At 38.6% G+C, this 14479-nt stretch overlaps 1 protein-coding gene across 2 annotated transcripts in view; it reads right to left on the bottom strand.

Annotated features, from left to right (window-relative positions):
- LOC123789226 (uncharacterized) overlaps positions 1-14479 on the bottom strand; it is a 69450-nt gene that overhangs the window by 5582 nt on the left and 49389 nt on the right. For both annotated transcript variants that reach the window (XR_015723970.1, XR_015723971.1), the window contains one exon: positions 10893-10950. The gene's annotated coding sequence lies outside the window, so the exon portion shown is untranslated. The remainder of the gene's footprint in view (positions 1-10892; positions 10951-14479) is intronic.

Raw genomic sequence — 14479 nt, 5'->3', positions numbered from 1 at the left:
GTTCATTATTTTAGGTAGAGATCTAGGAATGGAGTTGCTGGTCACGTGATACATCTACGCTTCACTTTATTTTTATTTTTTCAAAGATTTTTATTTTACTTATTTATTTGTGAGAGAGAGAGAGTGCACGCATGAGTAGGGGGGATGGGCAGAGGGAGAAGGAAAAGCAGACTTCCTGCTGAACAGGGAAAGTGTTGCCGGGCTCCATCGTGGGACTCTGGGATCATGACCTGAGCTGAAGGCAGATGCTTAACTGCCTGAGCTACCCAGGAGACCCTCCTATGCTAAATTTTTTTAAAAAAAATTTGGGGGTCTTTTTGGGGGTTGTTTAGAGAGAGAAAGAGTGTGCAGGAAAAGGAGGAGAGACAGAGGGAGAGGGAGAGAGACAGAATCTCAAGCAGAATCCATGCTCAGCACAGAGCCCCACATGGGGCTAGATCTCACAACCCTGGGATCATGACCTGAGCCAAAATCAAGAGTTACACATTTAACTGACTGGGCCACCCAGGCACCCCTCCTATGCTAAAGTTTTGTAATTTAGCTAATACAACACCTCTAGCAAATTTCTCTGAGCTTGAAGGCAAGTTAACAGTCCCGCCTCCCTACCATATGCTCCTGTGACTACCCTGTTGCATTGATCCCTGGGTTTAAATGTGACATTAAGCCTGCTACTTAAACTATCCAGAAAATGGAAATAATATAATAGTGCTTATCATTTTGATGGCATAAATATCAAATAAAATTACAAATATATATACATATATATTTATCTATATATAATATGTAGCATAATGCATGTCTAATACTAAATAATTGACAGAGCTACTTTCTGTATATATCTATATTATTTATAAGCACTGTTTATTGAAATATTCTATTCAGTATTTTGTGGTGGAGTAAATGTACCAATCAGAATATGCAATCTAAGTGGAGAGGGACATTGTCTTAGTCATCACTTACTGCTAGCAACTATATATAATGACTTAGTCCCAACTGAGCTAGAACCATTCTGCTCTATGGATGCTCCCCAGCTTTTCCTCTAAGTTTGGCAAAATCTTTCTGTAAAGGGACAGATATAAACATTTTCAGACAATAAGGTGTCTGTTGACACTACTTTCCTGTCATCACGGTCGAGTGAAAACAGTCATAGTGGTTGAGTGAAAACAGTCATAGATAATATGTAAATTGTTGGGTATGGCTGTGTTACAATAAAACTTTATCCCCCAAAACAGACCGCAATCAGATTTGACTTGTGGGCCATAGTTTGCAGATCTTTCACAGATAGTTAAGAGATTATTTGTATCATTATCTACATGCCTTGTGCATAGTGAATTTCTTTCTTTCTTAATTTCTAAAATATATGATCTTACTTTTTGTTGGAATATTTTAAGCCTATCTTAGAATTTCTGTATTTTCTTACCTGTATACTAATAAAAACAGTAAAAAAAAAAAGATATTCTAGTTATATTTGAATAGAATTTACCTATTTTAGAGCTGGAGAAGTCACCAAGGTCAATGGTTTTTAAGCTTATTTTAAGACAATTTGTCCAAAAAGAAAAGTATGTATCAAAGGCTCAGACTGAAGATGAAGTAGAAGTCCTGAAGCCCTACCTACCAGCTCTGCAGAGGACAGTTTGGGAAACATGGCTTGAGGTCAGGGTACATACTCAGAATTCCACAGAGGCAGAGCATGAGAGGTAAAGATGTGACAATGGTTCCGTGCAAGACAAGTGGGAGAGGTAGGGACTAGGGCATGAAGTATGCATTGATTATATAGAAGTAGCTGCCACCACCAGCTGATTGTTACACTAGCAGAATTTGGGCCTATTTTTCTGGGTCATCTCTTTTTTCCTAAAAAGCAAAGATTTTTTCTTCTTCCATTCTTTTATTTTTATTTTAATTTTTTAAAGATTTTATTTATTTATTTGACAGAGAGAGAGAGAAGCACAAGCAGGGGGAGCAGCAGAGGGAGAGGAAGAAGCAGGCTCCCTGCTGTGCAGAGAGCCCAACAGGGGGCTCCATCCAGGACCTTGGGATCATGACCTGAGCCGAAGGCAGATGTTTAAGCCACTGAGCCACCCAGGTGCTCCCATTTTTATTTCTTTATATTTATTAAACACTATAATTCTAAAAGTCAGAAACTAGTTTAAAACAAGCAGAAAAGAAAACATTGCTTGTCCGACCAAAGAAACAATTCTGCCAATCACCAACTTCTGTTCAGGATCAAGGTTCTCATTTTATGGGTAAGAGAATGGAAGATCAGAAATCATGACTTTGGTAAGGCTGGCATATGTTCTTTGACTTCAGTGTCCAAATGCACTTTTCACTAACACATTGTCTTAGACTTGGGAAGAGACCTGGGCTGATCATGCAGTAGTTAGGGAAGCAGACCGTGATTGGGCAGACCTGTTCTAGAAACCCCAGCTCTGGATCCTATTATATTTGCGGTTCTTCGTTTGTAACATAAATGGGTAATTGCATCTTTCCCAAGGTTGTAGTGATAGGTAAATGGGATAGTGAATAGCAAGCACTTAGTCCCATTCCTGACATACAGTAATCACTTGATTAATGGGGCTATTATTAAATTTTACAAAATAATGAAATTTTTGATAAGAAATTAGTGTGAAAATACAGATCTAATTCATTGGTTAAGTGTGATTATGCCCATATGTACATTTCTGTCTTTCTGGGTCTACAGAATGAACAAAAGTCTCCAAAAATTATTACAGAAATAAAAATTGTTTAGTTATATTAGCTTTCAATCAAGAAAACAACAAGAACAATGTGAGTGGTTTTGGAAGTTTCCAAAGGGGGATGGAATGAGACTATAGCCCTCCACACAGGTAACACTGACAATTCATGTACAACCAAAGTCACATAGGGGAGCCTATCTTTCAAGTGTCAGTGAAACATGTATCTCAGGTTCCTATTTAATGTTGTAACACTTAACCTAGATGAGAAAGGAAATACACCTCAAAATAAGCAAACACAGGAATATAATTCACTACAAAAGGAGACTGAAGAAATTGTCATGTTGAGGAAACATAAAGCTTCTTGTAAATTATGTCATGTTGAACAATGGTTTTAATGAGAGACTTCCGATAAAATAATGCCTTTGAAAAGACCTTTCTTCCCCTTTAACTATCAAAGAAAATCCCCAGTCTTGCTTCAGGGAACTGAATTTCCTGTTTGTTACTTCTTAGAGCTACAAGTTGTTTTTATTGAGTGTCAATTTCAACTTCAGGCAGTAATGAAAAAAGGCATGCCACCAAAGCCCTGTAATAAAAGGATTTTGTAGATGATACAGGACATTATCTGAATTAAATAAAGGTTTCAAAAAACAAATCACTATGTTCATGTTTCATTTCTTAAAATCAAATGTATAGCTCCCCATTAGAAACAGGATATAAAACAAGAAGATTCCCAGGAGTCCTTGGCAAAAAATCCTCTTTCTATGGTCCTCTTTAAACCTGACTATTTAACCAGTGAACAGCTTGCTTTAATAGATCATCATGACCTATTCATAATGATAATCACGGAAAACACAATAGAGTAAGTATCAAACTGGCAGCACAGTTGTGTTTCGTAATCTCCCCGTTGTAGGAAAAATTCCTAAGAAATCAAAAGAGTAATATTTATTATATTTTTCACTTAAATAAATTCTTACGTAGGCCAAAATTTGTTGGGTATTGTAGGGGAAACATATAAATAATACATGGGCCACTTAGAAATAGTGATAAAGTTGTGTCAGTCAAGTTGCCGTACTGAAAACAAATGACACTGTAATGTTGTAAGTAGAAGGGATTTGATGCAGAAATCAGATGCTCCTGCAATCACTATAAGGGCTGAAGAAAAGACTCCAGTCTGGGTCCCAGGAATCTCACAGCACGAAGATCTGCCCTGATGAGGGGGCTTCTATCACTGCCATTGTCAGAAATGTGAGTAATCAAGAGGCTGCCTGGGATATACGGACTCGAAGGACCCATCGCCTTCTCCATAAAGCAGTGTTCAGTAGGTGGAGACGAGGAAGCCGGCAATGTCTCTGCCTCTGCAGCCACCAGCACTGCTCCAGAGAGCCAAAATGCTGATACATGGAAAACGGAAGAAGGGTCTGGCCGCCAGGCTCACTCTCATGCCCCTAGACACTCAGGACACTGAAGCCAGGGCACCGGAAGTAAGCACTGCCACATTAAAGCTGTTTCTTCACATTCTTTTCTGCCTAAAGAAAAGACATCTTTGCCTCTTTCACCCTTGTGGCCATTCCATTTAAAAACTCATCTTTTCCTTTAATAATATTCAATTCCATTGATTTCTCACCTTCCTACTGACAATACATTAGCATAGCTCACCACCACCTCTCCTCGGGTTGATGAGTATGTGAACCCATCTGTTGGTCTTCATTCTGTGGGTGTTCATTTGTGCCCCCAGGCCTCCTAACACTCCTGCCATGGCTCCCCTTTGTCTCTGTCCGTAAGATTGCCTACAGGGTTCTTCAGTTGGGAAGGGGGCTGCTCTCCAGCCTGTTTCTCTGGAGTCTCCTACCACAATATAGCTCTCCAGACATAATAAGCACCTTGGAATTACCCGGACTGAGCAAATACTTCCTTGCAGCACTGGACTCCTGGCCTGCAGTCTTTCCGTTCCTCACCTTCTACCTGGTTTTCCACTCCCCGAATTTAAGTTGCAGCTGAGATATCTTTTTCTTCAGCGTTTTCTTGACTCACCAACAATTGTTCCCATGGCACTCATCCTCAACATTCTCACAGCTCTTATCTTCACCCACGGCATTAAAAATCCCGTCTCCTGGACTGTCTAACCCACCACATGGAGAGGTCCTGGAAGGTGAAACTGCTTCTGAGACATGATGTTTTCCCCAGGGTTGACTCAGTGCCTGAGGCATCGTAGACACAGCTCAAACATGCCTAATTAAATTTGTTCTAGCAAAATTATGAATTTTACTGACATGGAATGGAAGGTCAAGATCCTCAGTGGACAAAATTATACAGCAAGTTCATGAGGAAAATTCAGAATAAAGCCCAGATCTCCAGAGGTCTCCAGATCTCAGAGCATCCTGTCTGATACCTGTTGAGAGGTCTGGCTTCAGATATGCAACTACTTACAACGACTGCTTTGTCTTCTCAGTTAAATTGTCCCTTTCAAATACTTAAAGAGAAAATTGAAATTTATATATGCGATCTTTGCAAACTTGGCGTTAACTGTTTCTAGGCCCTATTAGGCCTCGAAAATATTCAATAGTGGAATATATTTTCAAGAATCTGTTATTTTTTCTAAGTCACAGCATGGTCGCTTCCAGACCATACTTTCTGAGCATGACACCACCTCAGAATACAGATTTCTTTTTTTAACAGACTACCTGGTCATGTAAAATTTAGTTATGGTTTAAGTAAGTGGTGGACCAATAAATTAAATTAAAATATAATACTTGGATGATCTAATTCTAGAGAGTTTAATTAGAGTCAGAGTGCACATGAATATATGAAGAATGATTTCAGTAAATGTAAAAGTGTGCCCTTTTTTATGGATACAAAGCAACATTTAAAAAGTCAGTCCTCTAGGGGCATGTGGGTGCCTCAGTTGGTTAAGAGCCCAACTTTTGATCCCAGCTCAAGTCTTGATCTCAGGGCCATGAGCTCAAGCCCTATGTTGGGCTCCACACTGAGCATGGAGCGTAATTATTAGGAAAAAAAAAAAAAAAAGTCCTGTAAATAACCTAAAAAAGTGTGTTGGATGGTTAAATACACCAAAATCATAAGGGAAATTCTTCAAAACAATGGAGAATGACTATACTTATGAGTTTGTATTAAGTAATTATACATAATTACTTATAAATGTATTATGAAGTAATAATAATTTTAAAAACAAAGTAGAAATAACCTTAAATATATAGGAGAATTTGAAAAGTAAGAAATAGGACATTTTAAATATTTGGGGAAAGAGTTTTTAAGCTTATTTAAGGTGAAGAGTGATTTATTAAAAGTTAATTGCATGTGACAATGGCTTTGTTTGAAGATGGTGTGGGAATTCTGGAGTCCTACCCACCATCTATGCAGAGAGCAGTTTGGAAAACATGACATGAGGCCAGAATGAATCCTCAGATTTCCACACAGGCAGTGCCCAAGATGTAAATGGGTGACTTCTGTTCAGGGTAAGGCAACTGAAAGTGGTAGGACTTAGGAAGTCAAAAGTGCATTGACAATTTAAAGGGAGCAGTCCATCCCAGCTGACTGTTGCACTGAGGGAATATAGTCCTATTTTGCCAGATTGTTTGTTTTTTCAAGAAAAACTTAAAAATTTTTTTTTTACTTTTTTCTTTTTTTATAGTATATTTTAATTTTTAAGCTGTAATTAATTTAAAAAATTTGACACAACAACCCTGTTCTGGCCAAAGAAAGAACTGGTAGAGGCAACTGCCAATTAGCAATCTAGACTCAAGAGGGTATAGATGAGGGAATGGAGAATCAGAAATCTTCACGACTTCAGTAAGTCTGGCATATGGTTCTATGACCTCAGTAACCAAATGCTAGTTTGATAACACGTTATCTTTGATTTGAGAAGAGGTGTGAGCTAATCCTGCAGCAGTTAAGCGCCTGGACTTTGTAGTTGGACAGAACTTTCCAGAATTCCAGCTCTGGGTCCTATTGTATCTCAGTTTGCCTGTTTCTAACATAATAGTTATAAACGCCTATCACACAGGGCTGTGATGAGGATGAAATGGGATAGCAAATGGAAAACATTATCCTCACCCTTGCATACAGTAATCACTTGATAAACTGAGCTATTACTAAATTTTAGATAGAGGTAAAAAATTGAGTGTGAGTTAGTGAGAAAAGAGAAAGTATAGGCCTTATCAGTTTATTGGGTAACCATGATTATAAATATATATGCTTTTTCCTTTGGGTCTAAAGAATAAATTTCTCTCAAGTTTATCACATAGATCAGACATACACGCTCCTGTATTCTTTTGCAATAAAACAAACACCCACCATAGGTTTATGTGGATCTTTCCTTTTAGAAAGACTCCTTTTCAGGGAGGGGATGAGACTGTAGTTCATCACATAGGTAACACTGACCATGCAAGTCCACCAAAGTCATATGGGAGAACCTGCCTAGCAGGTAACAAGTGACACACCGAATAGCTCAGCGACACCCACTATTTGACACTTGCTTAATGTAGAACAAGAAGAAAGTACAGCTCAAAATGTGCAAGCAAATTAATATAATACTCTACAAGAATATAAAAAAAAATGTTGGGGAAACATGGTACTTATTACGAATAATGTCATGTTGAACAGGGCTTTAATGACAGACTTTCAATAAAATGAAGCCTTTGAATAGACCTCTTTCTTCCCTTTTAACTACCAAAGAAAACTCCCAGCCCTGCTTAAAGGCACTTATACATATGCTGATTATATGTCTTATATTATTGACTATTAGTTTATATTTATTATATTGTTATATTAAATACTATTAGTTAATAATAATTGAATGTCCCATTACAGTACATTATTTTATATTAATCTTTGGGAATTATCAAATAAATAAAAAATACAATGTATGATTTATTCCGTATGCTGGAATTTACATGAAGACTTTCCGGGAAGGAACTTTACGTTTTGTGTTAGGATTTTATTTTTAAGTAATCTCTACACCCAACGTGGGGCTTGAACTCATGACCATGAGATCAAGAGTTGCATGCTCTACTGACTGAGCCAGCCAGGTGCCCCAGGAACCTTATGTTTACATCAAAACTTTTTACTAGATTCTATGAGACAGAACACAGCAAGAAAGTCTGAAAGTGCCCCTGGCATCTCCTGTTCTTTTCTCTATTTCCTGAAAGGTTTCTTGCTATGCTAATTCTTATTCAATGATGTTAACGTCTTTCCTTGGCCTATTCTTCTTACTTTGTCCATGTTTGTAATATTTTTGTATTATCCATCAACTCTGATGCTTTATCTATTTTTCTTGCCCGCTGAATTACAAATGTGTTTCTCTAGTTCTGGCCTTTTGCCTGGGCTTCAGTTTCATATAATCAGAATCAGCCCCAACATGACCAAGACTTAGCTTATTTATAATGTATACATTTGTCTGTGATCTTGGCTGTGTGTAATTCCTCAGCCTCAGCTCCTCAGACTTCTTGCTTCACACTTAGACACCATGAAAATGAACTCTGTTCTCATCTCCAGTACACTTGCTTTTATCTACTGGTATTGACATTTTATCTGTTTCAAGTTTTATCTTACCCACTAAGCTCTAAGCTCCATGAGGAGCAGAACCGTGCTTATTACACATCTTTGAGAACCCAATGCCTAACTTAGTGCTTAATACTGATAACAAAAACATTGTTGAACTGAATTGGACCAACTAAAATTAATCTATTTCAAACCTACATCTGTCATAAAGATCTCTTCCAAATACCCTTAATATGGACTTTTTATATCTGTGGAATTTATATTTAGATGAGAGAATGCTTACTCAAGGGTATAGTTTTAAATTTGTCTAATTTTGTCAATGAATTCCTCAGAAAGCAATAATAATTTGTATTTCAACCAGCAATGCATGAAAGTTGCCCTTCTTCATATTCATGGCAGCATCAGATAGCATACATTTTTTTTAAGTAGGGATGTACTGTATGGTGACTAACATAATATAATAAAAAGTTATTATTAAAAAAAAAAAAAGTAGGCTCCACACCCAGCATGAAGCATAATGCAGGGCTTGAACTCACAACCCTGGGATTAAGACCTGAGCTGAGATCAAGCTGACACTCAACCAACTGAGTCCCCTGGGCACCCCATAGAGCTCCTTTCATACACTTTCCTTCTCTTTGGGATCTTAGTCCCTTGTGTCCTAGCTGCTTTAGTATATACTCTGATGCCTTCAAGCAGCTAATTTTATTATTTGATATAAGCTACTCTATACAGAAAAAAACATGTCAAGAGCAGTCATAACACCAAGCTCCAAAGAAGGAAACAAAACAGATATAGATATAGATATAGATATAGATATAGATATAGATATAGATACACACATATCTACACACATATTTTGAGTACTATAAGGAAAGAAGTAGCTTGTGGTAGCAACTCCTCCCCTTTTCACTGAAGGCAGAACATTCTTGTGGGGCAGACTCTTCTCAACTTGATTTTTTGGCAGACACAGCATAATCAGTCCCTTCTAGACCATGTCTTGATTATTCTAAGGCATGCCTCTTAAGTTATTAATTCAAAGGGAAATCTAGTGTTTTGTGCTGGATCTGTATTCAGAATCCAAATAAATGTGATATTCGTTACCATCATCCCTACTTACTTCTTGAGGATCAACCTTCTCACAAGGCACAAGCTGTGGGAGTGCTGACAACACTGACTCCATCTTTGGCCTTCCATCTTGTTCATGCCCACAGGATGGCCTCCCTCAGGACTATGTTTTCCAGGATGCTGGAAGTTAACCTATGCCCTGACCAGAATTCGGGGAGGCTTGTTCTTTTTTTTTTTTTTTTTTTTTTTTAAGATTTTACTTATTTATTTGACACAGAGAGAGACAGCCAGCGAGAGAGGGAACACAAGCAGGGGGAGTGGGAGAGGAAGGAGCAGGCTCCCAGCAGAGGAGCCTGATGAGGGGCTCGATGCCAGGACCCTGGGATCACGCCCTGAGCCAAAGGCAGACGCTTAACGACTGAGCCACCCAGGCGCCCCAGGCTTGTTCTGACCTTCCCTAAAGTGGCACACGGAGGCTCCATTTTAGATAACTAATAGAGACGACTGGTGCACAGAAGGCTCCATGTTAGATAACTGCCCTTAGACTTCACTGCAGCGCCCTAGCTCTGTAAAACCTGTGGATTAAGGTGTCCAGGGGCTGAGAATAGCTGCGTAGCACCTGGACTGTTGTCTCCACGCTGCTGTCAGTAAGTTACCCTGAATAAAACTCCGTGTAAATGGTATGCACTGGTTTCCTTCATTTTTCAGCCTCAAAGTGCCTTCACAGTTTGGAGGATACTTTAGTGTCCCTCTTTCACCTTTTAACACCAACGTATATTTCCACCATCAGAACCAGGAAGCTATTCCTACCAAGGCATCAGCCCGAGTTGTTATACTAAAGTCCCACTTCTCATTGATTTGTAACACTTCAGTTATATGTAGTATGAGCCTAATTGTAATTGGTAAATCTACTTTATATTCATAGTAATATTAGGAAGTAGATTCTTGTATTAACCAAGTCACAACCATATTCTTTCTTTTAGGATTTATTTTCATTACAATTGTAGTCCGTAAAGTACATAACATAAAGAAACGTGATGCTTAGCCTTTTTGCGAAGCCCACAAACCAACAAGATTTAAGGAAACTCCAATTTTAACAAATCCACACAACCTGTAGAGTAAGGCAGCTAAGTAGAAACACAGTTTACTAAAAGTGAAGATCAAGGATAATGGAGTTTCTGAATAACAATATTAAGATGGTGATAAGCATTTTTTTTTATCTAAAGGTAGACTGGCTAAACTAGACTGCAAAGAATCCATGCAGTCATCTGTTTCACTCAAATTGGATTGGATACTTAGTAGATTTGACAAATTAACAATTGCATTCATTTTTAAATAAGATTTTATTTATTTATTTGTCAAAGAGAGAGAGAGAGAACACAAGCTGGGGGAGCAGCAGGGAGAGGGAGAAGCAAGCTCCCCACTGAGCAAGGAGCCCTATGCAGGCTCCCAGGTAACCGGGATAATGACCTGAGCCAAAGGCAGACACTTAACCGACCGAGCCAGCCAGGGGTCACAAATTAAAGTCAACAACCATTTACTGAGACTACTGGGTTCATATGATTCTAACCCTTCTCTAACATCAAGACACTATGTGAATTTGAGATGTTTTCTTACCTTTAAAATTGTCACAAGTTCTTCCCAGCTCCTTTTCCATTTAAATCTTTGGTAGGCTCTGTCATGAATAATGCTAACATTAAAACAGCAGCAACAAGAGGAGCACAAATTAAAACCCCTAAACTATCAATGTCAAATTTTTCAATAGTCACATGTATCATTTTACTTTCCTCATTTAGATATGCATTTTCCTGAAAGCAGAGCACTTGGAGAATTTGCACTGCTTTTCTTTTTCCCAATTCATATATATTTTCCTCTGGAACTAACAACAGGTGCTCAATATACAAGTTGAATTAATAAATGCATTCTGTTGATTCAGTTCACTGAGATGGCAGAAGACATAAATACAAACTCTAAATGCTCAGGACACAGAATACCATGAAGAACCATAAAGAAGAAATAGTGTATCAAACATACTGTTACTTACAAGAACTGGTAAGTTCAAAACCAAAACCACTGCCACTTTGTTCTGATAAGACCAGTCAGGATTCTTCAGAGAAGTTTGAGAATCAAAAGCTTTGTGAAATATAATATAAAAGGTTCAAAAGTCTGCTTTAATGGCCAAGTTTTTGGAAACTCTAACACTATGTAAAATGATACACGTAAATGAATGCCAACAGTAAACTTCCTTTGTAGCATTAAATACACTCCACTTTTCATCATATAATACAGTACAACTCTAGTTATCAAAAATATCTACATTTTTGGAAGCCACATTTTCACGTGGATAGTTACACTGTTACGACATATCTAGAAAGGATCCATCTGTGCCCTCTGACAAGGAGAAACTTACCCAAAAAATCCCAATATGGAATACAACAAAAATAGCTCCTTAAATATCTATTGTATTACAAATGGCATCCAAGTGTAAACATGAGAGATTAGACAAGAAGGAAAATGTTTTTGTTGTTCATAGTACAAAATAACCTAGAATATATATATTTTAAAGACGAGCAAAATCACTAGTTTGCCACTAAATATCTTTGTGCTAATTCCACTCACTTTCCAATGTAAAGCATCAGATCTGCGATATTTTAACTGCATCCTCATTGTGGTAGGTATATACGAGAATGGAGAAAAACAGATGAAGATTACTTTCAAGTCTATATTAGTTCTGTCCATGTTTGAATAAACTCTAAGATAGTATTGGTGTATAAACTAAGAGATTGTGATGATTGCAAATACTTGATAATGTCATATATTATTGTTGGGCTAGCTGTTCAAAAAACCATAAGAAATATACAATAAAGGAAGGACACTATTACCCCCTGACATGTGAACAAACAAAAACAAACAAAATCTTAAATGAAAATATGTAAGAGAATTTTCCTCAGTGCCTGCTGTATGTCTTCAGAATATGTCGTATAATTAGAAATATGTCAACTGTTTTAACTAACTCTTCTTTTGACTTATAGTTAATTCCTCTATACAGCTTCTCCTGCAGGAAAACAGATGTAAAATAGCTTATTCCCCATATAAATGTTTCCATAATGGTCTGAGTTGAGATTTCAATGAAAATTGACTCTATTATCTTTATTATTTTATTTTGATACTGAAATGAAGTATCAGTTATAATTCTATGATAATATTCTGGTAACGCGACTATCACAATATAAAAAGTCATTGACTCCATTATTGCTTGCATATACTATGAAACTAAGGTGTTCTCTAATAGCACATCTCAAAGATAAATCTTCTATATTTCTGGTGCTAGTGACTTATAAATGACTCTAACCGAAATTATCTTCCAGTTTAATAAGGATTACTTAATTGAATATTTTAATGCCCTTATGATGCTTGCTAAATATAAACGATACTGAATAAACATTCATTTCCTCTCACTTCCCCCTTGTATCTCTACTCAATTAAACAAAGGATAATAACCACTTTCCTTTCATAGGAGCTTAGAACCTGGTAAGTGATAATATTTGTCTTAGAGAGTTGCCATTACTATTTATGTGATGTCTGAAAGGGAGATACGTGCTCTACAGTAAAAATATAATAAACTTTGGCCAAATATTTTCTTGCAAAATATTTTGTCTGTTTAAAATAAATGCATCTTTTATATTACATAAATCCACTTTTAAACATTTTTTATGAAGACATGGTATTGCTATTGGAGAAAAATGGAAAGCACTTACATACTCAGGTGTGTTTTTCAGGATATGATCTAATAAATTGGGTTTAAAAATCATTTTTAAATTGTGTGGTGGGTAAGAGGATAGCACCCTACTTTTACAAATCAAACTAACCTTAATAAAATAGACTAAAGTCAATAAACTAATAAAAAAACAAAATCATATCCTAAACAGTTAAGCCTTGCACTTAACCTTTTTAAAGCTGTAGATGATTGTACTTCCCATACATGACAGATTTTGTTTTTGTGAAACATAAGAGTATTTGGAAAATAAGAACAAAGTACCTTTCCTTTAATATTCCTGTCTGTATATCTACCGAACAATAAGTAGGAATGACTAAGGAAAGCCGTTGCTGTTTTGAGCACTGTGTATTAAGCTAGGTTTTCTTTGGCCAGATTAAAGGAGTTGGGCACGGGAAAGTCTTCCCTCAACAGAGATCTAATTTAGGGGGGATTGTGACAGAATCGGGGTCTGATTATCTTTTTGCTAAGCAGAATTTCCTTGCCACTAGGATGCCTTCAGGATCTAGTAGAAGTTTCTCACAGATTATTAGAGAGATTTTAAGGACTAGGATATCACTGGAAAAACAACAGGACCCCGAGGAGGAAACAACCACCGCCAAGGACGCTCGGGAAAACTAAAACCACCAGGCGCAAAGAGGCGACGCCGGGGTCGGGACCAATCACAACACCCAGCGGTACGTAAAGGTGCCTCGTGACACTCCTCCTGTCGCCTGACAGTAAGGCCCCCATTTCCGCGCCAGCCGGCGCCCTGCGCCCCGCTCAGGCTCCTACCTCTCCGACCTGGCTTGTGACGTGGGTCAGGCTTCGCCAGTCGCCGCTGCAGCGGGGGCGGCAGTCAAAGCTGTCCCAGAGCCCGGGCTGCGGGGACCGGGAGGGTGGAGCTTCCCTCGCTGTTCCGGCTACATTTCGGGTTGGCCAGGGGTCCTGGCTCGCGGTTCTGCCGGCCCATGGCCGGGGCAGCGAAGTGAGGCTGCGCGGGGCTCCGGTGTGACCCCTGCCCGCGACCCCGCCCGCAGGCCCTCCCGCTGTTTGTTTCTCGCTCTAGCACCCCACTGCCCGCGCTCTACCCCAGGAGGGCTCACCGGGTGGGGCTGGGCACGGAGCATCTCGCTAAAGTGTAATTGTTTGGGGAAGGCTTAGTAGCTCTAGAAACTGCAGAGAGGAACTTGAAATATGAAGCAGGTGTGGTTCAGTTGGAAGGGGTAGTGCCCCTGACTATCCCAGCAGATTCTTTTTTAGATTTTATTTATTTATTTGAGAGAGAGGAGAGAGAGAGCGCGCCAGCACCTGAGTGAGGAGAGTGGGGAGGGGGTAGAAGCAGAGGGAAGGGTATGAGTGGGAGAAAGAATCCCAAGCAGACTCTCCCTGACCATGGAACCCACTGGGGCTCCATCTCAGGACCCTGAGATCATGACCCTGAGATTAT

Source organism: Ursus americanus, chromosome 3 (genome assembly GCF_024610735.1).
Source record: "Ursus americanus isolate L20-20 chromosome 3, mUrsAme1.1.p, whole genome shotgun sequence".
In the NCBI taxonomy this organism is placed as follows: domain Eukaryota; kingdom Metazoa; phylum Chordata; class Mammalia; order Carnivora; family Ursidae; genus Ursus; species Ursus americanus.
Note: the sequence above shows the minus strand (reverse complement) of the source record. Positions and strands in the feature narration are given on the sequence as shown.